The sequence below is a fragment of the Salmo salar genome, chromosome ssa18 (assembly GCF_905237065.1).
Source record: "Salmo salar chromosome ssa18, Ssal_v3.1, whole genome shotgun sequence".
NCBI lineage: Eukaryota > Metazoa > Chordata > Actinopteri > Salmoniformes > Salmonidae > Salmo > Salmo salar.
The window spans coordinates 73,676,322-73,702,460 of NC_059459.1; the positions used below are offsets into that span (position 1 = coordinate 73,676,322).

At 41.0% G+C, this 26,139-nt stretch overlaps 1 pseudogene; it reads right to left on the reverse strand.

The window, feature by feature from the left end:
• Nucleotides 1-26,139, reverse strand: part of LOC106577901 (IgGFc-binding protein-like) — a 117,019-nt pseudogene that overhangs the window by 40,857 nt on the left and 50,023 nt on the right.

Below are 26,139 nucleotides of genomic sequence, written 5' to 3' on the forward strand. Positions count from 1 at the left end.
CGAGCTGACAAGGTAAAAGTCTGTTGTTCTTTTCCTGAACAAGGCAGTTAACCCGCCGTCATTGTAAATAAAAATTTGTTCTTAAAAAGCTCTTAAGTATTGACCCCTTTTTTTCAATTTTCGCCTAAAATGATATACCCAAATCTAACTGCCTGTAGCTCAGGCACTAAAGCAAGGATATGCATATTCTTGGTACCATTTGAAAGGAAATACTTTGTAGTTTGTGGAAATGTGAAAGGAATGTAGGACAAGATAACACATTAGATCAGGTAAAAGATAATACAAAGAAAAAACCAACCGTTTTTTTTGTATTTTTTGTACCATCATGTTTGAAATGCAAGAGAAAGGCCATAATGTATTATTCCAGCCCAGCTGCGATTTAGATTTTGTCCAGTAGATGGCAGCAGTGTATGTGCAACGTTTCAGACTGATCCAATGAACCATTGTATTTCTGTTCAAAATGTTGTATCAAGACTGCCCAAATGTGCCTATTTTCTTATTTAATAACTTTTAATGTTCAAAACTGTGCACTCTCCTCAAACAATAGCATGGTATTCTTTCACTGTAATAGACACTGTAAATTGGACAGTGCAGTTAGATGAACAAGAATTTAAGCTTTCTGCCAATGTCAGATATGTCTATGTCCTGGGAAATGTTCTTGCTACTTACAACCTCATGCTTATCGCATTAGCCTACGTTTGCTTGGTGGGGACCAACCAATCCTGAAGAAGTTTTAACTGACTTGCCTAGTTAAATAAAGGTAAAATAAAAACTCAGCTAATTCAAGTTCATAAAACTTAGCTATTACAAGTTATGATAACTGAGCTATTACAAGTTATGATAACTGAGCTATTACAAGTTATGATAACTGAGCTAATACAAGTTTGATAACTTTGCTAATACAAGTTATTATAACTCAGCTAACAGTACCTTTGGGATAGCAGGCTCCGTTGCGACACTCCTCCGTGGGAGAGCAGGAGTTGTCCACACAGTCCAGGATGTAGTTTCCAGCACAACGACAAAGCTTGGAGCAGCCGTCACCAAAGATGATCTCTCCTGGCTAAAAGGACAGAGACGGGGAGAGAGGAATTATTAACATGTTGTTTGCCCATTCATTTTTTTGTAAAGTTTATTTGTGCATTCTGTGAATGTATGTGTGTGTTCCTTATGTTGTTGGTCATTTTTAAAGTATATTTGTGATGTGCTGAGAGGAGTACTATCAATATCCAAATGAGTGGACATTCTGGACAGTAAAAGTACCGTATCGTATGATATCGTATCATATTGTGTATCACATCGTATATCGTGTATCATATATCGTTTGGTATGCTGTATGGTATATCATACACAATATTGTATATCACATTCTATTGTGTCATATTCTATCACAAAGTACATTCTTAACCACAGACTAACAATCCCAGATGGTCTCGTACCTCATAGTAGTCACCTCCCCTCCAGACAGCCACATGTTTCTATGGGGACACAGCGTCTGCCTTTGAACACAAAGCCTGGCTTACAGAAACACGCACTGATACAGGAGCCAGTGCAGTTGGTGGAGGGTTCCTTACAGCTGGGGATGCAGGCTGGGCCACACTCTATGTACTCAGCATTGGGAGGGCACGTCACTGTTGGGGGAGAGAGGGAGAGGAGGATGGGGGAGGCAAAGAAGAGACGGTAAGAGGGTGTGGTGAAAGGGAGACAAGGGGTTAGTATCAGGAATTATTTGGTTACCAATTAACTGATTTGTGCAAATACAGAAAGCGGTTTCTGATTCTGATCGTAAGAATGAGAACAGATGATTGTCTGTTAATTTCACCTGGTGGTTTTGTGGTAGTAGGTTTGGCAGTAGTTGGTTTAGGTGTAGTTGGTATGGGAGTAGTTGGTTTGACTGTAGTTGGGGCTGAGGGACAGAGGGAGACAGCATGAGACATAAGAGAGAAAGATATTATAGCCAAGTCTCAGATCTGTTTGTGCTGTCTGGTCAACTCATATGGTCACAGCCTGGTCACCTACCCTACCATCCAAGACCTCAGACGTCAAAACACCATTATGAGTGTGTGTGGGTGTTTGTACGGACTGTTTATGTCAGGGAACTTACTTGTAGGGTAGCAGTCCAGCTCTCCACCCTGGACCTTACACTCGTGCATTGGAGGGCAATCAGAAGGATTGCAGGTGACGAAGGGAGCGTTACAATAACATTTCAGCTTACAGTCCTCCACGTACCACTCCTCACCAGGCTGGAGGGAGGGAGGGAAGGAGGAGAGATGGATGGAGAGACAATAGTTAATCAGTGGATGGTTGCTGGTTGGTTACATACACGTCACACACACAAAGTCCATCACCCGACACACACAACACACTCACCTCGTAGTACTGTCCGTTAGTGTCTTTGCAGCCACAGGAGTTCTCTTTGACACAGTCCCCGGCGCTGAGGACGTAACCAGGGTCACACACACAGCCCTCTGAACAGGGAGCATCACACCCTGTGGAGGGTCTGGAGGCACAGGTGGGCTGGCAAGGGGCGGCACAGGGCACGTACTGACTGTTGGGGGGGCATGTCAGAGCTGGAGAGGAGGAGGGAAGAGGAGACTTTAGGAGATAAGTCTACTTTAAAACATGACTGTCTCTTAATAATGACTTTGTTGATTATATGGAACAGTACTGTTAGAGTGTATTGTTTGGTCTTTGATGTGCTAATAACAGCAGGGTCTTTGGTGAGTGAAGAAATCATTATTATTATATGAATCACTACAATTTCCATCTTCATCATCAATATCCGTCTCTTCCTTGTTATTATTACGTATAACATGTATCTGTACCAGGGTTGGGGTCCATTCCATTTCAATTCCAGTCAATTCAGGAAGCACTTTGAAATACCAATTCCAATTCTCTTTAACCTGTTAGGGCTAGGGGGCAGTATTGACACGGCTGGATAAAAAACATACCCGATTTAATCTGGTTACCACTCCTACCCAGTAACTAGAATATGCATATACTTATTACATATGGATAGAAAACACCCTACATTTTCTAAAACTGTTTGAATGGTGTCTGTGAGTATAACAGAACTCAAATGGCAGGTCAAAACCTGAGAGATTCCTTTACAGGAAGTGGCCTGTCTGACCATTTGTTGAACTTCTTTTCCATCTCTATCATTTACTAAGGATCTCTGCTCTAACGTGACACTTCCCACGTCGTCCATAGGCGCTCAGAGCCCGGGAAAAAACAGAATGTCGTCATTCCAGCCCCAGGCTGAAACACATTATCGCCTTTCTCAAGTGGCCGATCAAGGGACACTGGCTTATGCGCGTGACCCCGACCGCCCCGCCTTTGGGATTTTTTCCTCTGTTTGCCGAAAAGGAGATTCCCTGTCGGAATATTATCGCTTTTCTACGAGAAAAATGTCGTAAAAATTGATTTTAAACAGTGGTTGACATGCTTCGAAGTACGGTAATGGAATACTTAGAATTTTATTGTCACGAATTGCGCCATGCGCGCGACACTTCTTTACTATTTCGGATAGTGTCTGGAACGCATACGAACAAAACGCCGCTATTCGGATATAACGATGGATTATTTTGGACCAAACCAACATTTGTTATTGAAGTAGCAGTCCTGGGTGTGTATTCTGACGAAGACAACAAAAGGTAATCAAACTTTTATAATAGTAAATATGATTATGGTGAGTGCTAAACTTGCCGGGTGTCTAAATAGCGAGCCAGTGATGCCTGGGCTATGTACTTAGAATATTGCAAAATGTGCTTTCACCAAAAAGCTATTTTAAAATCGGACATATCGAGTGCATAGAGGAGGTCTGTATCTATAATTCTTAAAATAATTGTTATGCTTTTTGTGAACGTTTATCGTGAGTAATTTAGTAAAATGTTAGCGAATTCCCCGGAAGTTTGCGGGGGTATGCTAGTTCTGAACGTCACATGCTAATGTAAAAAGCTGGTTTTTGATATAAATATGAACTTGATTGAACAAAACATGCATGTATTGTATAACATAATGTCCTAGGGTTGTCATCTGATGAAGATCATCAAAGGTGAGTGCTGCATTTAGCTGTCTTCTGGGTTTTGGTGACATTATATGCTGGCTTGAAAAATGGGTGTCTGATTATTTCTGGCTTGGTACTCTGCTGACATAATCTAATGTTTTGCTTTCGTTGTAAAGCCTTTTTGAAATCGGACAGTGTGGTTAGATTAACGAGAGTCTTGTCTTTAAATGGCTGTAAAATAGTCATATGTTTGAGAAATTGAAGTAATAGGATTTTTAAGGTTTTGAAAATCGCGCCACAGGATAGCAGTGGCTAGCCTAGAGAGGTTAATGCTTTTCAGTGAGGGACATTTGGAATGAGAATTTGGTTTACTTTGTGAAATGACTGGAATTGAAATGGAATTGACCCCAACATTGATCTGTACTCACGGCAGAAGGTGCTGTTCCTCCAGGTTCCGATGGTGACTCCTCGGTCCTGACAGTCATTGACGTACGACTCGATGGACTCACACAGGATGGGTTGAGCACCATCCAGCTCGCACAGGTCAAACAGACAGTCCTTGAAGAAACTCTGAAATAGACACACATGAACATACGCTTGCACACAAAGCTTGTAGGTTTGGTTACTTAAGTGACAAAGTTGTTTGAATTGAATTCAATGAAGCGTATTTAAACATTTCTGCACTAAATATGTCTATACATTCACAAAATGTCTTCTTGGGGGTGAGATTTCACACATTAAACAAAGTTTTGTTTAATCTTGTCATGACGTTGCCCTCTTTGGGTTTTCTATGCACCATCCCCTACCTCTGTCTCCCACACCCAGGCTCTGTGAGAGCGGTCGTAAATTCCTAAGAGAATGTCCTGCCTCATGGCCACGGTATGGAGACAGAGTGGGTTTCATAGAAAGAACCAAGGGGTTCTTCCACTTCACAGAATTGGAGAACCGAATGACATTTATGTTTTGGAGAAGGTATGAAAGATCGGTGAAGATTCCAGCTACGAACTGGTCCGTTATGTACAATTTTGTGAAGCTCATGAGAGACAATACGGCCATATTACCATGGCGCTGTTTATATAATAGCCTCAGTTGTGAGACTTACATCTAATGGTTGTATAAAAATGAATGAATAAGGATAAAGCAATTGGGAATATGTTGGGATGCTTGTAAGATGTTAATGTGAGAGAATTGTATTTCTGTTTAAAGTTTCACCAAGTTATCGGCACGCCCCCATGTACAGACGGGACCTGGCATCATGACACAGCCCTTTTCTGTTATTCCGAATATAACCCCCACCCAGGGCTTCTATCACCAGACCGAGCCTCCACTCCATTACGAGTTGGCTGAAGGTTTGACCATGCCTTCCTCTTACTGAACTTTAACCTGTTAGGGCTAGGGGGCAGTATTGACACGGCTGGATAAAAAACGTACCCGATTTAATCTGGTTACTACTCCTGCCCAGTAACTAGAATATGCATATAATTATTGGCTTTGGATAGAAAACACTCCAAAGTTTCTAAAACTGTTTGAATGGTGTCTGTGAGTATAACAGAACTCAAATGGCAGGTCAAAACCTGAGAAGATTCTGTACAGGAAGTACCCTGTCTGACCATTTCTTGGCCTTCTTTGCCATCTCTATCCATTACAAAGGATCTCTGCTGTTACGTGACACTTCCTACGGCTCACATGGGCTCTCAGAAGGCGGCAAAAAGCTGAATCGGGGCTTTGCAGGCTCTGGCTGAAAAAAAGTAGCGCGTTTGGGTAGTGGCTGGTTACAGTACTGTGAGACTCAGGCTCGTGCCCGCGTCGACAGAATGCTTTGTTTTCTTTCCTCTGTTTACCTAAAAGGAGATTCCCGGTCGGAATATTATCGCTTTTTTACGAGAAAAATGGCATAAAAATGGATTTTAAACAGCGGTTGACATGCTTCGAAGTACGGTAATGGAATATTTACAATTTTTTTGTCACGAATTGCGCCATGCTCGCGACCCTGATTTACCATTTCGGATAGTGTCTGGAACGCGCGAACAAAACGCCGCTATTTGGATATAACGATGGATTATTTTGGACCAAACCAACATTTGCTATTGAAGTAGCAGTCCTGGGAGTGCATTCTGACGAAGACAACAAAGGTAATCAAACTTTTGTAATAGTAAATCTGATTTTGGTGAAGGCTAAACTTGCTGGGTGTCTAAATAGCTAGCCCGTGATGGCTGGGCTATGTACTTAGAATATTGCAAAATGTGCTTTCACCAAAAAGCTATTTTAAAATCGGACATATCGAGTGCATAGAGGAGTTCTGTATCTATAATTCTTAAAATAATTGTTATGCTTTTTGTGAACGTTTATCGTGAGTAATTTAGTAAATTGTTAGTAAATTCCCCGGAGGTTTGCGGGGGTATGCTAGTTCTGAACGTCACATGCTAATGTAAAAAGCTGGTTTTTGATATAAATATGAACTTGATTGAACAAAACATGCATGTATTGTATAACATAATGTCCTAGGGTTGTCATCTGATGAAGATCATCAAAGGTTAGTGCTGCATTTAGCTGTGGTTTGGGTTTTTGTGACATTATATGCTAGCTTGAAAAATGGGTGTCTGATTATTTCTGGCTGGGTACTCTGCTGACATAATCTAATGTTTTGCTTTCGTTGTAAAGCCTTTTTGAAATCGGACTGTGTGGTTAGATTAACGAGAGTCTTGTCTTTAAATGGCTGTAAAATAGTCATATGTTTGAGAAATTGAAGTAATAGTATTTCTAAGGTATTTGAAAATCGCGCCACGGGATTCAACTGGCTGTTGCGTAGGTGGGACGAATTCGTCCCGCCTAGCCCAGAGAGGTTTACCATACCACGTGGTTAAACTCTTAGACTATCGATACTGACAGAATAATAACAAGACTTTGATATTAATTACTAGTCTGCAGCTAGGAATTCGGTATCATTGAATTTCGAAGACCGACGAAACATCTGTCCTATAACGACATTAATGAATGTCACTTTGAAATATCCATTCTAACCGAGAGAGAGAGAAAGAACGCGAGAACAAACTCTCCAACAGAACGAACTTTTCAACAAAGATCCCGACGACACACTGAGCGTGAATATATATATTGATTGCAATTGTTCCCGAATGAGTGAGCGTTCATGTGCAAAGAATTAGCATTTCAATTGTTATAATTATCAACTTTTATCAACCTTTTGTCTAACAAGCCGCCATGCCGGTTAAGCCCACTAGGGCACATTCCTATATCATCTCTTGTAACGATATCTACTGTTTGTTATGCATTTCTGTGAATTACTTAGTAAATAAATGATTTTAAGACAAATGATGTATGGATGACTCATAGTGAAGACTGGGGTCGTGCAGATAACCAACAATTTACAACGTTTGGAATGAGACTGACGAGGTAAACTAATACATCATTAATCAGAAGACTTATAGATCAGATATTATAATATCTGAAAGTTATATTAGGAAAATTATAACTTTGTAATATGAATATTTTCCTTGGTGCCCCGACCTCCTAGTTAATTACAGTTACACGATTAATCAGTTTAATCGCGTAATAATAATTACAGAGAGTTATTTGATAAAAATGTCTTCAATTTTAATGATGCCAAAGACACGACAATCTTAAAGACAAAATATGATATGACCCTATATTCTGTACATTACAGTAATTACTCACATTGGGTAGGACACTATATTCCGCACATTACGGTAGTTACTCACATTGGGGTTGACCTTGGGGTGACAGACAGCGAATGGTCCGTTCTTGTCCAGTAGCATGCCGCAATAGCCAGAGCTCTCATACCTGTCCAGTTCATCATCAGTACAGCCTGGGATGGTGGTGTTGGGCTTCTTGTTACAACTGGAGTCAGAGACAGGGTGAATCAGTCATGTGTGTGTGTTTGTGAGTGCCTTTGTGTGTGTGCCTGCGTGTGCGTGTGCGTGTGTGTGTGTGTGTGTGTGTGTGTGTGTGTGTGTGTGTGTGTGTGTGTGTGTGTGTGTGTGTGTGTGTGTGTGTGAATAACTGGTGGCATGACTCACTTGGGATCTGTGACCCAGCTGTGTCCAAAGTCATTGGGGTTGGTGGTCAGAGAACCGTCGGGTTTCCTGAAGTCATCGTTGGAGTTTCCGTTGTAGTCTCCACACAGTCCACACAGCTTGTCCTTATAGCTAAATACAGAGGAGCAAACAGACCGATGAGTCAAGCATTTTTGTAGAATTTTAATGACAACGTTATAAAATAAAAATATTACAATGTGAGATGTTTCTATTTGGTTTTCATTTTTATGTTGTGTTTATATGGTTATTTTAATGATATATCATGTCGGGGTCACCAAAACTGTAGTAGAGAAACCAAGCTGCATAAGCAGTTTTGACTCACTCCTTGATGACCTTGATGTCCATGTAGTGGTTTCCGTCATATCGTACGGTCACACCAAAGTCCATGGCTACAGTGTAGTGTTTACCAGACTTCAAAACAGACACGCCTGTAGCTGGGGTCAGTGGGATGTTCACATTGATACCATTCAACTAGGAGGAGAAGAGGACACAGACATGTGTTTGTGAGGGGCATTTCTTTTTCATGTTTTTTAGCTTCCTCTTCATCAGCTGTTCTGTGTTTTGTATGAATTTTATGCATTTAATGCTGCTCAGGAAATTTCCTTCGGTGACAATAAAGATTTATTGAATACAATGACAAACTGTTCTTGACTGTGTATGTTACTTTATATTGAATGCGTACATGCAGGGCTCTGCATTTTATCAGTATTTCTTTCCATTGTTACGTTTTTAAACATTTTCAAATGTCTTCCTCATCTCTTCTTCTCTCTACCCCCAACCCTATCCCTCCATCAATCCCTCTCTCTCTCACCTGCACGGTGCCTCCCTTCAAGATGGAGATCTTCACCCCACGCACGTACACATGCACAGCCTTCAGGTAGGAGATGGTTGGTTTGTTGAAGCGGTTCTCGTTGTCAGCATGCACCTCGTAGTGAGGCACTGACGTGTGGTTACAGGGCTCTGACATCAGGTAGCTGCAGTTCCCCATGAAGTTGTACTTCTTCTTGTCGAAGGTGGTGTAGTGAGGGTCACCAGATGCGATACAGGTAGAGGTGTCTGGGGGGAATAGTGATTATAAAGTTGGGAGTGAGATTAGTAATTGGCTGATGGAAATAATACAGACTCAGTGTTCACATAGTTGGGTTATTGTTTTCACCAAATGATGCCTGACAAAATGTAAATAGTGTTTTCCAAGCTGCACATAATACATGTATACTGTAAACAAGGCTGTCTGTTTGCATAGCTAGGAATCAAACTCTACGAACGATCCACTTTACTGTAGGTTGGCTGTTCCCATGGGTTTCACGATGGAACTCCTTACCAATATAATTGATTTGAAAAGCCTTTCATCTTTATATAAGTGATGATAACTGAGCTAATACAAGTTATGACAACTGAGCTAATACAAGTTATAATTACTCAGCTAATACAAGTTATGACAACTGAGCTAATACAATAACTGAGCTAATACAACTTATGCTATCTGATGAAAGAGAAGTTAAGATATCTCAGCTAATATAAGTGGTGATAACTTAGCAAACACAATTCATGATAAATGAGCCAATACAAGTAAAGATAAGGGAGCTAATACAAGTTATGATAACTGAGCTAATACAAGATCTGATAAATTAGCTAATACAAGTTATGATAACTGAGCTACGACAAGTTATGATAACTGAGCTAATACAAGTTATGATAACTGGGGCTGCAGGTAGCCTAGTGGTTAGATCGTTGGGCCAGTAACCGAAAGGTTGCTAGATTGAATCCCCGAGCTGACAAGGTAAAAGTCTATGGTTGTTCTTTTCCTGAACAAGGCAGTTAACCCGCCGTCATTGTAAATAAACATTTGTTCTTAAAAACCTCTTAAGTATTGACCCCTTTTTTTCAATTTTCGCCTAAAATGATATACCCAAATCTAACTGCCTGTAGCTCAGGCACTAAAGCAAGGATATGCATATTCTTGGTACCATTTGAAAGGAAATACTTTGTAGTTTGTGGAAATGTGAAAGGAATGTAGGACAAGATAACACATTAGATCAGGTAAAAGATAATACAAAGAAAAAACCAACCGTTTTTTTGTATTTTTTGTACCATCATGTTTGAAATGCAAGAGAAAGGCCATAATGTATTATTCCAGCCCAGCTGCGATTTAGATTTTGTCCAGTAGATGGCAGCAGTGTATGTGCAACGTTTCAGACTGATCCAATGAACCATTGTATTTCTGTTCAAAATGTTGTATCAAGACTGCCCAAATGTGCCTATTTCCTTATTTAATAACTTTTATGTTCAAAACTGTGCACTCTCCTCAAACAATAGCATGGTAATCTTTCACTGTAATAGACACTGTAAATTGGACAGTGCAGTTAGATTAACAAGAATTTAAGCTTTCTGCCAATGTCAGATATGTCTATGTCCTGGGAAATGTTCTTGCTACTTACAACCTCATGCTTATCGCATTAGCCTACGTTTGCTTGGTGGGGACCAAACAATCCTGAAGAAGTTTTAACTGACTTGCCTAGTTAAATAAAGGTAAAATAAAAACTCAGCTAATTCAAGTTCATAAAACTTAGCTATTACAAGTTATGAAAACTGAGCTATTACAAGTTATAATAACTGAGCTATTACAAGTTATAATAACTGAGCTATTACAAGTTATGATAACTGAGCTATTACAAGTTATAATAACTGAGCTATTACAAGTTATGATAACTGAGCTAATACAAGTTTGATAACTCAGCTAATACAAGTTATGATAACTTTGCTAATACAAGTTATTATAACTCAGCTAACAGTACCTTTGGGATAGCAGGCTCCGTTGCGACACTCCTCCGTGGGAGAGCAGGAGTTGTCCACACAGTCCAGGATGTAGTTTCCAGCACAACGACAAAGCTTGGAGCAGCCGTCACCAAAGATGATCTCTCCTGGCTAAAAGGACAGAGACGGGGAGAGAGGAATTATTAACATGTTGTTTGCCCATTCATTTTTTTGTAAAGTTTATTTGTGCATTCTGTGAATGTATGTGTGTGTTCCTTATGTTGTTGGTCATTTTTAAAGTATATTTGTGATGTGCTGAGAGGAGTACTATCAATATCCAAATGAGTGGACATTCTGGACAGTAAAAGTACCGTATCGTATGATATCGTATCATATTGTGTATCACATCGTATATCGTGTATCATATATCGTTTGGTATGCTGTATGGTATATCATACACAATATTGTATATCACATTCTATTGTGTCATATTCTATCACAAAGTACATTCTTAACCACAGACTAACAATCCCAGATGGTCTCGTACCTCATAGTAGTCACCTCCCTCCAGACAGCCACATGTTTCTATGGGGACACAGCGTCTGCCTTTGAACACAAAGCCTGGCTTACAGAAACACGCACTGATACAGGAGCCAGTGCAGTTGGTGGAGGGTTCCTTACAGCTGGGGATGCAGGCTGGGCCACACTCTATGTACTCAGCATTGGGAGGGCACGTCACTGTTGGGGGAGAGAGGGAGAGGAGGATGGGGGGAGGCAAAGAAGAGACGGTAAGAGGGTGTGGTGAAAGGGAGACAAGGGGTTAGTATCAGGAATTATTTGGTTACCAATTAACTGATTTGTGCAAATACAGAAAGCGGTTTCTGATTCTGATCGTAAGAATGAGAACAGATGATTGTCTGTTAATTTCACCTGGTGGTTTTGTGGTAGTAGGTTTGGCAGTAGTTGGTTTAGGTGTAGTTGGTATGGGAGTAGTTGGTTTGACTGTAGTTGGGGCTGAGGGACAGAGGGAGACAGCATGAGACATAAGAGAGAAAGATATTATAGCCAAGTCTCAGATCTGTTTGTGCTGTCTGGTCAACTCATATGGTCACAGCCTGGTCACCTACCCTACCATCCAAGACCTCAGACGTCAAAACACCATTATGAGTGTGTGTGGGTGTTTGTACGGACTGTTTATGTCAGGGAACTTACTTGTAGGGTAGCAGTCCAGCTCTCCACCCTGGACCTTACACTCGTGCATTGGAGGGCAATCAGAAGGATTGCAGGTGACGAAGGGAGCGTTACAATAACATTTCAGCTTACAGTCCTCCACGTACCACTCCTCACCAGGCTGGAGGGAGGGAGGGAAGGAGGAGAGATGGATGGAGAGACAATAGTTAATCAGTGGATGGTGGCTGGTTGGTTACATACACGTCACACACACAAAGTCCATCACCCAACACACACAACACACTCACCTCGTAGTACTGTCCGTTAGTGTCTTTGCAGCCACAGGAGTTCTCTTTGACACAGTCCCCGGCGCTGAGGACGTAACCAGGGTCACACACACAGCCCTCTGAACAGGGAGCATCACACCCTGTGGAGGGTCTGGAGGCACAGGTGGGCTGGCAAGGGGCGGCACAGGGCACGTACTGACTGTTGGGGGGGCATGTCAGAGCTGGAGAGGAGGAGGGAAGAGGAGACTTTAGGAGATAAGTCTACTTTAAAACATGACTGTCTCTTAATAATGACTTTGTTGATTATATGGAACAGTACTGTTAGAGTGTATTGTTTGGTCTTTGATGTGCTAATAACAGCAGGGTCTTTGGTGAGTGAAGAAATCATTATTATTATATGAATCACTACAATTTCCATCTTCATCATCAATATCCGTCTCTTCCTTGTTATTATTACGTATAACATGTATCTGTACCAGGGTTGGGGTCCATTCCATTTCAATTCCAGTCAATTCAGGAAGCACTTTGAAATACCAATTCCAATTCTCTTTAACCTGTTAGGGCTAGGGGGGCAGTATTGACACGGCTGGATAAAAAACATACCCGATTTAATCTGGTTACCACTCCTACCCAGTAACTAGAATATGCATATACTTATTACATATGGATAGAAAACACCCTACATTTTCTAAAACTGTTTGAATGGTGTCTGTGAGTATAACAGAACTCAAATGGCAGGTCAAAACCTGAGAGATTCCTTTACAGGAAGTGGCCTGTCTGACCATTTGTTGAACTTCTTTTCCATCTCTATCATTTACTAAGGATCTCTGCTCTAACGTGACACTTCCCACGTCGTCCATAGGCGCTCAGAGCCCGGGAAAAAACAGAATGTCGTCATTCCAGCCCCAGGCTGAAACACATTATCGCCTTTCTCAAGTGGCCGATCAAGGGACACTGGCTTATGCGCGTGACCCCGACCGCCCCCGCCTTTGGGATTTTTTCCTCTGTTTGCCGAAAAGGAGATTCCCTGTCGGAATATTATCGCTTTTCTACGAGAAAAATGTCGTAAAAATTGATTTTAAACAGTGGTTGACATGCTTCGAAGTACGGTAATGGAATACTTAGAATTTTATTGTCACGAATTGCGCCATGCGCGCGACACTTCTTTACTATTTCGGATAGTGTCTGGAACGCACGAACAAAACGCCGCTATTCAGATATAACGATGGATTATTTTGGACCAAACCAACATTTGTTATTGAAGTAGCAGTCCTGGGTGTGTATTCTGACGAAGACAACAAAAGGTAATCAAACTTTTATAATAGTAAATATGATTATGGTGAGTGCTAAACTTGCCGGGTGTCTAAATAGCGAGCCCGTGATGCCTGGGCTATGTACTTAGAATATTGCAAAATGTGCTTTCACCAAAAAGCTATTTTAAAATCGGACATATCGAGTGCATAGAGGAGGTCTGTATCTATAATTCTTAAAATAATTGTTATGCTTTTTGTGAACGTTTATCGTGAGTAATTTAGTAAAATGTTAGCGAATTCCCCGGAAGTTTGCGGGGGTATGCTAGTTCTGAACGTCACATGCTAATGTAAAAAGCTGGTTTTTGATATAAATATGAACTTGATTGAACAAAACATGCATGTATTGTATAACATAATGTCCTAGGGTTGTCATCTGATGAAGATCATCAAAGGTGAGTGCTGCATTTAGCTGTCTTCTGGGTTTTGGTGACATTATATGCTGGCTTGAAAAATGGGTGTCTGATTATTTCTGGCTTGGTACTCTGCTGACATAATCTAATGTTTTGCTTTCGTTGTAAAGCCTTTTTGAAATCGGACAGTGTGGTTAGATTAACGAGAGTCTTGTCTTTAAATGGCTGTAAAATAGTCATATGTTTGAGAAATTGAAGTAATAGGATTTTTAAGGTTTTGAAAATCGCGCCACAGGATAGCAGTGGCTAGCCTAGAGAGGTTAATGCTTTTCAGTGAGGGACATTTGGAATGAGAATTTGGTTTACTTTGTGAAATGACTGGAATTGAAATGGAATTGACCCCAACATTGATCTGTACTCACGGCAGAAGGTGCTGTTCCTCCAGGTTCCGATGGTGACTCCTCGGTCCTGACAGTCATTGACGTACGACTCGATGGACTCACACAGGATGGGTTGAGCACCATCCAGCTCGCACAGGTCAAACAGACAGTCCTTGAAGAAACTCTGAAATAGACACACATGAACATACGCTTGCACACAAAGCTTGTAGGTTTGGTTACTTAAGTGACAAAGTTGTTTGAATTGAATTCAATGAAGCGTATTTAAACATTTCTGCACTAAATATGTCTATACATTCACAAAATGTCTTCTTGGGGGTGAGATTTCACACATTAAACAAAGTTTTGTTTAATCTTGTCATGACGTTGCCCTCTTTGGGTTTTCTATGCACCATCCCCCTACCTCTGTCTCCCACACCCAGGCTCTGTGAGAGCGGTCGTAAATTCCTAAGAGAATGTCCTGCCTCATGGCCACGGTATGGAGACAGAGTGGGTTTCATAGAAAGAACCAAGGGGTTCTTCCACTTCACAGAATTGGAGAACCGAATGACATTTATGTTTTGGAGAAGGTATGAAAGATCGGTGAAGATTCCAGCTACGAACTGGTCCGTTATGTACAATTTTGTGAAGCTCATGAGAGACAATACGGCCATATTACCATGGCGCTGTTTATATAATAGCCTCAGTTGTGAGACTTACATCTAATGGTTGTATAAAAATGAATGAATAAGGATAAAGCAATTGGGAATATGTTGGGATGCTTGTAAGATGTTAATGTGAGAGAATTGTATTTCTGTTTAAAGTTTCACCAAGTTATCGGCACGCCCCCATGTACAGACGGGACCTGGCATCATGACACAGCCCTTTTCTGTTATTCCGAATATAACCCCCACCCAGGGCTTCTATCACCAGACCGAGCCTCCACTCCATTACGAGTTGGCTGAAGGTTTGACCATGCCTTCCTCTTACTGAACTTTAACCTGTTAGGGCTAGGGGGCAGTATTGACACGGCTGGATAAAAAACGTACCCGATTTAATCTGGTTACTACTCCTGCCCAGTAACTAGAATATGCATATAATTATTGGCTTTGGATAGAAAACACTCCAAAGTTTCTAAAACTGTTTGAATGGTGTCTGTGAGTATAACAGAACTCAAATGGCAGGTCAAAACCTGAGAAGATTCTGTACAGGAAGTACCCTGTCTGACCATTTCTTGGCCTTCTTTGCCATCTCTATCCATTACAAAGGATCTCTGCTGTTACGTGACACTTCCTACGGCTCACATGGGCTCTCAGAAGGCGGCAAAAAGCTGAATCGGGGCTTTGCAGGCTCTGGCTGAAAAAAAGTAGCGCGTTTGGGTAGTGGCTGGTTACAGTACTGTGAGACTCAGGCTCGTGCCCGCGTCGACAGAATGCTTTGTTTTCTTTCCTCTGTTTACCTAAAAGGAGATTCCCGGTCGGAATATTATCGCTTTTTACGAGAAAAATGGCATAAAAATGGATTTTAAACAGCGGTTGACATGCTTCGAAGTACGGTAATGGAATATTTACAATTTTTTTGTCACGAATTGCGCCATGCTCGCGACCCTGATTTACCATTTCGGATAGTGTCTGGAACGCGCGAACAAAACGCCGCTATTTGGATATAACGATGGATTATTTTGGACCAAACCAACATTTGCTATTGAAGTAGCAGTCCTGGGAGTGCATTCTGACGAAGACAACAAAGGTAATCAAACTTTTGTAATAGTAAATCTGATTTTGGTGAAGGCTAAACTTGCTGGGTGTCTAAATAGCTAGCCCGTGATGGCTGGGCTATGTACTTAGAATATTGCAAAATGTGCTTTCACCAAAAAGCTATTTTAAAATCGGACATATCGAGTGCATAGAGGAGTTCTGTATCTATAATTCTTAAAATAATTGTTATGCTTTTTGTGAACGTTTATCGTGAGTAATTTAGTAAATTGTTAGTAAATTCCCCGGAGGTTTGCGGGGGGTATGCTAGTTCTGAACGTCACATGCTAATGTAAAAAGCTGGTTTTTGATATAAATATGAACTTGATTGAACAAAACATGCATGTATTGTATAACATAATGTCCTAGGGTTGTCATCTGATGAAGATCATCAAAGGTTAGTGCTGCATTTAGCTGTGGTTTGGGTTTTTGTGACATTATATGCTAGCTTGAAAAATGGGTGTCTGATTATTTCTGGCTGGGTACTCTGCTGACATAATCTAATGTTTTGCTTTCGTTGTAAAGCCTTTTTGAAATCGGACTGTGTGGTTAGATTAACGAGAGTCTTGTCTTTAAATGGCTGTAAAATAGTCATATGTTTGAGAAATTGAAGTAATAGTATTTCTAAGGTATTTGAAAATCGCGCCACGGGATTCAACTGGCTGTTGCGTAGGTGGGACGAATTCGTCCCGCCTAGCCCAGAGAGGTTTACCATACCACGTGGTTAAACTCTTAGACTATCGATACTGACAGAATAATAACAAGACTTTGATATTAATTACTAGTCTGCAGCTAGGAATTTGGTATCATTGAATTTCGAAGACCGACGAAACATCTGTCCTATAACGACATTAATGAATGTCACTTTGAAATATCCATTCTAACCGAGAGAGAGAGAAAGAACGCGAGAACAAACTCTCCAACAGAACGAACTTTTCAACAAAGATCCCGACGACACACTGAGCGTGAATATATATATTGATTGCAATTGTTCCCGAATGAGTGAGCGTTCATGTGCAAAGAATTAGCATTTCAATTGTTATAATTATCAACTTTTATCAACCTTTTGTCTAACAAGCCGCCATGCCGGTTAAGCCCACTAGGGCACATTCCTATATCATCTCTTGTAACGATATCTACTGTTTGTTATGCATTTCTGTGAATTACTTAGTAAATAAATGATTTTAAGACAAATGATGTATGGATGACTCATAGTGAAGACTGGGGTCGTGCAGATAACCAACAATTTACAACGTTTGGAATGAGACTGACGAGGTAAACTAATACATCATTAATCAGAAGACTTATAGATCAGATATTATAATATCTGAAAGTTATATTAGGAAAATTATAACTTTGTAATATGAATATTTTCCTTGGTGCCCCGACCTCCTAGTTAATTACAGTTACACGATTAATCAGTTTAATCGCGTAATAATAATTACAGAGAGTTATTTGATAAAAATGTCTTCAATTTTAATGATGCCAAAGACACGACAATCTTAAAGACAAAATATGATATGACCCTATATTCTGTACATTACAGTAATTACTCACATTGGGTAGGACACTATATTCCGCACATTACGGTAGTTACTCACATTGGGGTTGACCTTGGGGTGACAGACAGCGAATGGTCCGTTCTTGTCCAGTAGCATGCCGCAATAGCCAGAGCTCTCATACCTGTCCAGTTCATCATCAGTACAGCCTGGGATGGTGGTGTTGGGCTTCTTGTTACAACTGGAGTCAGAGACAGGGTGAATCAGTCATGTGTGTGTGTTTGTGAGTGCCTTTGTGTGTGTGCCTGCGTGTGCGTGTGCGTGTGTGTGTGTGTGTGTGTGTGTGTGTGTGTGTGTGTGTGTGTGTGTGTGTGTGTGTGTGTGTGTGTGTGTGTGAATAACTGGTGGCATGACTCACTTGGGATCTGTGACCCAGCTGTGTCCAAAGTCATTGGGGTTGGTGGTCAGAGAACCGTCGGGTTTCCTGAAGTCATCGTTGGAGTTTCCGTTGTAGTCTCCACACAGTCCACACAGCTTGTCCTTATAGCTAAATACAGAGGAGCAAACAGACCGATGAGTCAAGCATTTTTGTAGAATTTTAATGACAACGTTATAAAATAAAAATATTACAATGTGAGATGTTTCTATTTGGTTTTCATTTTTATGTTGTGTTTATATGGTTATTTTAATGATATATCATGTCGGGGTCACCAAAACTGTAGTAGAGAAACCAAGCTGCATAAGCAGTTTTGACTCACTCCTTGATGACCTTGATGTCCATGTAGTGGTTTCCGTCATATCGTACGGTCACACCAAAGTCCATGGCTACAGTGTAGTGTTTACCAGACTTCAAAACAGACACGCCTGTAGCTGGGGTCAGTGGGATGTTCACATTGATACCATTCAACTAGGAGGAGAAGAGGACACAGACATGTGTTTGTGAGGGGCATTTCTTTTTTCATGTTTTTTAGCTTCCTCTTCATCAGCTGTTCTGTGTTTTGTATGAATTTTATGCATTTAATGCTGCTCAGGAAATTTCCTTCGGTGACAATAAAGATTTATTGAATACAATGACAAACTGTTCTTGACTGTGTATGTTACTTTATATTGAATGCGTACATGCAGGGCTCTGCATTTTATCAGTATTTCTTTCCATTGTTACGTTTTTAAACATTTTCAAATGTCTTCCTCATCTCTTCTTCTCTCTACCCCCAACCCTATCCCTCCATCAATCCCTCTCTCTCTCACCTGCACGGTGCCTCCCTTCAAGATGGAGATCTTCACCCCACGCACGTACACATGCACAGCCTTCAGGTAGGAGATGGTTGGTTTGTTGAAGCGGTTCTCGTTGTCAGCATGCACCTCGTAGTGAGGCACTGACGTGTGGTTACAGGGCTCTGACATCAGGTAGCTGCAGTTCCCCATGAAGTTGTACTTCTTCTTGTCGAAGGTGGTGTAGTGAGGGTCACCAGATGCGATACAGGTAGAGGTGTCTGGGGGGGAATAGTGATTATAAAGTTGGGAGTGAGATTAGTAATTGGCTGATGGAAATAATACAGACTCAGTGTTCACATAGTTGGGTTATTGTTTTCACCAAATGATGCCTGACAAAATGTAAATAGTGTTTTCCAAGCTGCACATAATACATGTATACTGTAAACAAGGCTGTCTGTTTGCATAGCTAGGAATCAAACTCTACGAACGATCCACTTTACTGTAGGTTGGCTGTTCCCATGGGTTTCACGATGGAACTCCTTACCAATATAATTGATTTGAAAAGCCTTTCATCTTTATATAAGTGATGATAACTGAGCTAATACAAGTTATGACAACTGAGCTAATACAAGTTATAATTACTCAGCTAATACAAGTTATGACAACTGAGCTAATACAATAACTGAGCTAATACAACTTATGCTATCTGATGAAAGAGAAGTTAAGATATCTCAGCTAATATAAGTGGTGATAACTTAGCAAACACAATTCATGATAAATGAGCCAATACAAGTAAAGATAAGGGAGCTAATACAAGTTATGATAACTGAGCTAATACAAGATCTGATAAATTAGCTAATACAAGTTATGATAACTGAGCTACGACAAGTTATGATAACTGAGCTAATACAAGTTATGATAACTGGGGCTGCAGGTAGCCTAGTGGTTAGATCGTTGGGCCAGTAACCGAAAGGTTGCTAGATTGAATCCCCGAGCTGACAAGGTAAAAGTCTATGGTTGTTCTTTTCCTGAACAAGGCAGTTAACCCGCCGTCATTGTAAATAAACATTTGTTCTTAAAAACCTCTTAAGTATTGACCCCTTTTTTTCAATTTTCGCCTAAAATGATATACCCAAATCTAACTGCCTGTAGCTCAGGCACTAAAGCAAGGATATGCATATTCTTGGTACCATTTGAAAGGAAATACTTTGTAGTTTGTGGAAATGTGAAAGGAATGTAGGACAAGATAACACATTAGATCAGGTAAAAGATAATACAAAGAAAAAACCAACCGTTTTTTTGTATTTTTTGTACCATCATGTTTGAAATGCAAGAGAAAGGCCATAATGTATTATTCCAGCCCAGCTGCGATTTAGATTTTGTCCAGTAGATGGCAGCAGTGTATGTGCAACGTTTCAGACTGATCCAATGAACCATTGTATTTCTGTTCAAAATTTTGTATCAAGACTGCCCAAATGTGCCTATTTCCTTATTTAATAACTTTTATGTTCAAAACTGTGCACTCTCCTCAAACAATAGCATGGTAATCTTTCACTGTAATAGACACTGTAAATTGGACAGTGCAGTTAGATTAACAAGAATTTAAGCTTTCTGCCAATGTCAGATATGTCTATGTCCTGGGAAATGTTCTTGCTACTTACAACCTCATGCTTATCGCATTAGCCTACGTTTGCTTGGTGGGGACCAAACAATCCTGAAGAAGTTTTAACTGACTTGCCTAGTTAAATAAAGGTAAAATAAAAACTCAGCTAATTCAAGTTCATAAAACTTAGCTATTACAAGTTATGAAAACTGAGCTATTACAAGTTATAATAACTGAGCTATTACAAGTTATAATAACTGAGCTATTACAAGTTATGATAACTGAGCTATTACAAGTTATAATAACTGAGCTATTACAAGTTATGATAACTGAGCTAATACAAGTTTGATAACTCAGCTAATACAAGTTATGATAACTTTGCTAATACAAGTTATTATAACTCAGCTAACAGTACCTTTGGGATAGCAGGCTCCGTTGCGACACTCCTCCGTGGGAGAGCAGGAGTTGTCCACACAGTCCAGGATGTAGTTTCCAGCACAACGACAAAGCTTGGAGCAGCCGTCACCAAAGATGATCTCTCCTGGCTAAAAGGACAGAGACGGGGAGAGAGGAATTATTAACATGTTGTTTGCCCATTCATTTTTTTGTAAAGTTTATTTGTGCATTCTGTGAATGTATGTGTGTGTTCCTTATGTTGTTGGTCATTTTTAAAGTATATTTGTGATGTGCTGAGAGGAGTACTATCAATATCCAAATGAGTGGACATTCTGGACAGTAAAAGTACCGTATCGTATGATATCGTATCATATTGTGTATCACATCGTATATCGTGTATCATATATCGTTTGGTATGCTGTATGGTATGTCATACACAATATTGTATATCACATTCTATTGTGTCATATTCTATCACAAAGTACATTCTTAACCACAGACTAACAATCCCAGATGGTCTCGTACCTCATAGTAGTCACCTCCTCCAGACAGCCACATGTTTCTATGGGGACACAGCGTCTGCCTTTGAACACAAAGCCTGGCTTACAGAAACACGCACTGATACAGGAGCCAGTGCAGTTGGTGGAGGGTTCCTTACAGCTGGGGATGCAGGCTGGGCCACACTCTATGTACTCAGCATTGGGAGGGCACGTCACTGTTGGGGGAGAGAGGGAGAGGAGGATGGGGGAGGCAAAGAAGAGACGGTAAGAGGGTGTGGTGAAAGGGAGACAAGGGGTTAGTATCAGGAATTATTTGGTTACCAATTAACTGATTTGTGCAAATACAGAAAGCGGTTTCTGATTCTGATCGTAAGAATGAGAACAGATGATTGTCTGTTAATTTCACCTGGTGGTTTTGTGGTAGTAGGTTTGGCAGTAGTTGGTTTAGGTGTAGTTGGTATGGGAGTAGTTGGTTTGACTGTAGTTGGGGCTGAGGGACAGAGGGAGACAGCATGAGACATAAGAGAGAAAGATATTATAGCCAAGTCTCAGATCTGTTTGTGCTGTCTGGTCAACTCATATGGTCACAGCCTGGTCACCTACCCTACCATCCAAGACCTCAGACGTCAAAACACCATTATGAGTGTGTGTGGGTGTTTGTACGGACTGTTTATGTCAGGGAACTTACTTGTAGGGTAGCAGTCCAGCTCTCCACCCTGGACCTTACACTCGTGCATTGGAGGGCAATCAGAAGGATTGCAGGTGACGAAGGGAGCGTTACAATAACATTTCAGCTTACAGTCCTCCACGTACCACTCCTCACCAGGCTGGAGGGAGGGAGGGAAGGAGGAGAGATGGATGGAGAGACAATAGTTAATCAGTGGATGGTTGCTGGTTGGTTACATACACGTCACACACACAAAGTCCATCACCCGACACACACAACACACTCACCTCGTAGTACTGTCCGTTAGTGTCTTTGCAGCCACAGGAGTTCTCTTTGACACAGTCCCCGGCGCTGAGGACGTAACCAGGGTCACACACACAGCCCTCTGAACAGGGAGCATCACACCCTGTGGAGGGTCTGGAGGCACAGGTGGGCTGGCAAGGGGCGGCACAGGGCACGTACTGACTGTTGGGGGGGCATGTCAGAGCTGGAGAGGAGGAGGGAAGAGGAGACTTTAGGAGATAAGTCTACTTTAAAACATGACTGTCTCTTAATAATGACTTTGTTGATTATATGGAACAGTACTGTTAGAGTGTATTGTTTGGTCTTTGATGTGCTAATAACAGCAGGGTCTTTGGTGAGTGAAGAAATCATTATTATTATATGAATCACTACAATTTCCATCTTCATCATCAATATCCGTCTCTTCCTTGTTATTATTACGTATAACATGTATCTGTACCAGGGTTGGGGTCCATTCCATTTCAATTCCAGTCAATTCAGGAAGCACTTTGAAATACCAATTCCAATTCTCTTTAACCTGTTAGGGCTAGGGGGCAGTATTGACACGGCTGGATAAAAAACATACCCGATTTAATCTGGTTACCACTCCTACCCAGTAACTAGAATATGCATATACTTATTACATATGGATAGAAAACACCCTACATTTTCTAAAACTGTTTGAATGGTGTCTGTGAGTATAACAGAACTCAAATGGCAGGTCAAAACCTGAGAGATTCCTTTACAGGAAGTGGCCTGTCTGACCATTTGTTGAACTTCTTTTCCATCTCTATCATTTACTAAGGATCTCTGCTCTAACGTGACACTTCCCACGTCGTCCATAGGCGCTCAGAGCCCGGGAAAAAACAGAATGTCGTCATTCCAGCCCCAGGCTGAAACACATTATCGCCTTTCTCAAGTGGCCGATCAAGGGACACTGGCTTATGCGCGTGACCCCGACCGCCCCCGCCTTTGGGATTTTTTTCCTCTGTTTGCCGAAAAGGAGATTCCCTGTCGGAATATTATCGCTTTTCTACGAGAAAAATGTCGTAAAAATTGATTTTAAACAGTGGTTGACATGCTTCGAAGTACGGTAATGGAATACTTAGAATTTTATTGTCACGAATTGCGCCATGCGCGCGACACTTCTTTACTATTTCGGATAGTGTCTGGAACGCACGAACAAAACGCCGCTATTCGGATATAACGATGGATTATTTTGGACCAAACCAACATTTGTTATTGAAGTAGCAGTCCTGGGTGTGTATTCTGACGAAGACAACAAAAGGTAATCAAACTTTTATAATAGTAAATATGATTATGGTGAGTGCTAAACTTGCCGGGTGTCTAAATAGCGAGCCAGTGATGCCTGGGCTATGTACTTAGAATATTGCAAAATGTGCTTTCACCAAAAAGCTATTTTAAAATCGGACATATCGAGTGCATAGAGGAGGTCTGTATCTATAATTCTTAAAATAATTGTTATGCTTTTTGTGAACGTTTATCGTGAGTAATTTAGTAAAATGTTAGCGAATTCCCCGGAAGTTTGCGGGGGTATGCTAGTTCTGAACGTCACATGCTAATGTAAAAAGCTGGTTTTTGATATAAATATGAACTTGATTGAACAAAACATGCATGTATTGTATAACATAATGTCCTAGGGTTGTCATCTGATGAAGATCATCAAAGGTGAGTGCTGCATTTAGCTGTCTTCTGGGTTTTGGTGACATTATATGCTGGCTTGAAAAATGGGTGTCTGATTATTTCTGGCTTGGTACTCTGCTGACATAATCTAATGTTTTGCTTTCGTTGTAAAGCCTTTTTGAAATCGGACAGTGTGGTTAGATTAACGAGAGTCTTGTCTTTAAATGGCTGTAAAATAGTCATATGTTTGAGAAATTGAAGTAATAGGATTTTTAAGGTTTTGAAAATCGCGCCACAGGATAGCAGTGGCTAGCCTAGAGAGGTTAATGCTTTTCAGTGAGGGACATTTGGAATGAGAATTTGGTTTACTTTGTGAAATGACTGGAATTGAAATGGAATTGACCCCAACATTGATCTGTACTCACGGCAGAAGGTGCTGTTCCTCCAGGTTCCGATGGTGACTCCTCGGTCCTGACAGTCATTGACGTACGACTCGATGGACTCACACAGGATGGGTTGAGCACCATCCAGCTCGCACAGGTCAAACAGACAGTCCTTGAAGAAACTCTGAAATAGACACACATGAACATACGCTTGCACACAAAGCTTGTAGGTTTGGTTACTTAAGTGACAAAGTTGTTTGAATTGAATTCAATGAAGCGTATTTAAACATTTCTGCACTAAATATGTCTATACATTCACAAAATGTCTTCTTGGGGGTGAGATTTCACACATTAAACAAAGTTTTGTTTAATCTTGTCATGACGTTGCCCTCTTTGGGTTTTCTATGCACCATCCCCCTACCTCTGTCTCCCACACCCAGGCTCTGTGAGAGCGGTCGTAAATTCCTAAGAGAATGTCCTGCCTCATGGCCACGGTATGGAGACAGAGTGGGTTTCATAGAAAGAACCAAGGGGTTCTTCCACTTCACAGAATTGGAGAACCGAATGACATTTATGTTTTGGAGAAGGTATGAAAGATCGGTGAAGATTCCAGCTACGAACTGGTCCGTTATGTACAATTTTGTGAAGCTCATGAGAGACAATACGGCCATATTACCATGGCGCTGTTTATATAATAGCCTCAGTTGTGAGACTTACATCTAATGGTTGTATAAAAATGAATGAATAAGGATAAAGCAATTGGGAATATGTTGGGATGCTTGTAAGATGTTAATGTGAGAGAATTGTATTTCTGTTTAAAGTTTCACCAAGTTATCGGCACGCCCCCATGTACAGACGGGACCTGGCATCATGACACAGCCCTTTTCTGTTATTCCGAATATAACCCCCACCCAGGGTTTCTATCACCAGACCGAGCCTCCACTCCATTACGAGTTGGCTGAAGGTTTGACCATGCCTTCCTCTTACTGAACTTTAACCTGTTAGGGCTAGGGGGCAGTATTGACACGGCTGGATAAAAAACGTACCCGATTTAATCTGGTTACTACTCCTGCCCAGTAACTAGAATATGCATATAATTATTGGCTTTGGATAGAAAACACTCCAAAGTTTCTAAAACTGTTTGAATGGTGTCTGTGAGTATAACAGAACTCAAATGGCAGGTCAAAAGCTGAGAAGATTCTGTACAGGAAGTACCCTGTCTGACCATTTCTTGGCCTTCTTTGCCATCTCTATCCATTACAAAGGATCTCTGCTGTTACGTGACACTTCCTACGGCTCACATGGGCTCTCAGAAGGCGGCAAAAAGCTGAATCGGGGCTTTGCAGGCTCTGGCTGAAAAAAAGTAGCGCGTTTGGGTAGTGGCTGGTTACAGTACTGTGAGACTCAGGCTCGTGCCCGCGTCGACAGAATGCTTTGTTTTCTTTCCTCTGTTTACCTAAAAGGAGATTCCCGGTCGGAATATTATCGCTTTTTACGAGAAAAATGGCATAAAAATGGATTTTAAACAGCGGTTGACATGCTTCGAAGTACGGTAATGGAATATTTACAATTTTTTGTCACGAATTGCGCCATGCTCGCGACCCTGATTTACCATTTCGGATAGTGTCTGGAACGCGCGAACAAAACGCCGCTATTTGGATATAACGATGGATTATTTTGGACCAAACCAACATTTGCTATTGAAGTAGCAGTCCTGGGAGTGCATTCTGACGAAGACAACAAAGGTAATCAAACTTTTGTAATAGTAAATCTGATTTTGGTGAAGGCTAAACTTGCTGGGTGTCTAAATAGCTAGCCCGTGATGGCTGGGCTATGTACTTAGAATATTGCAAAATGTGCTTTCACCAA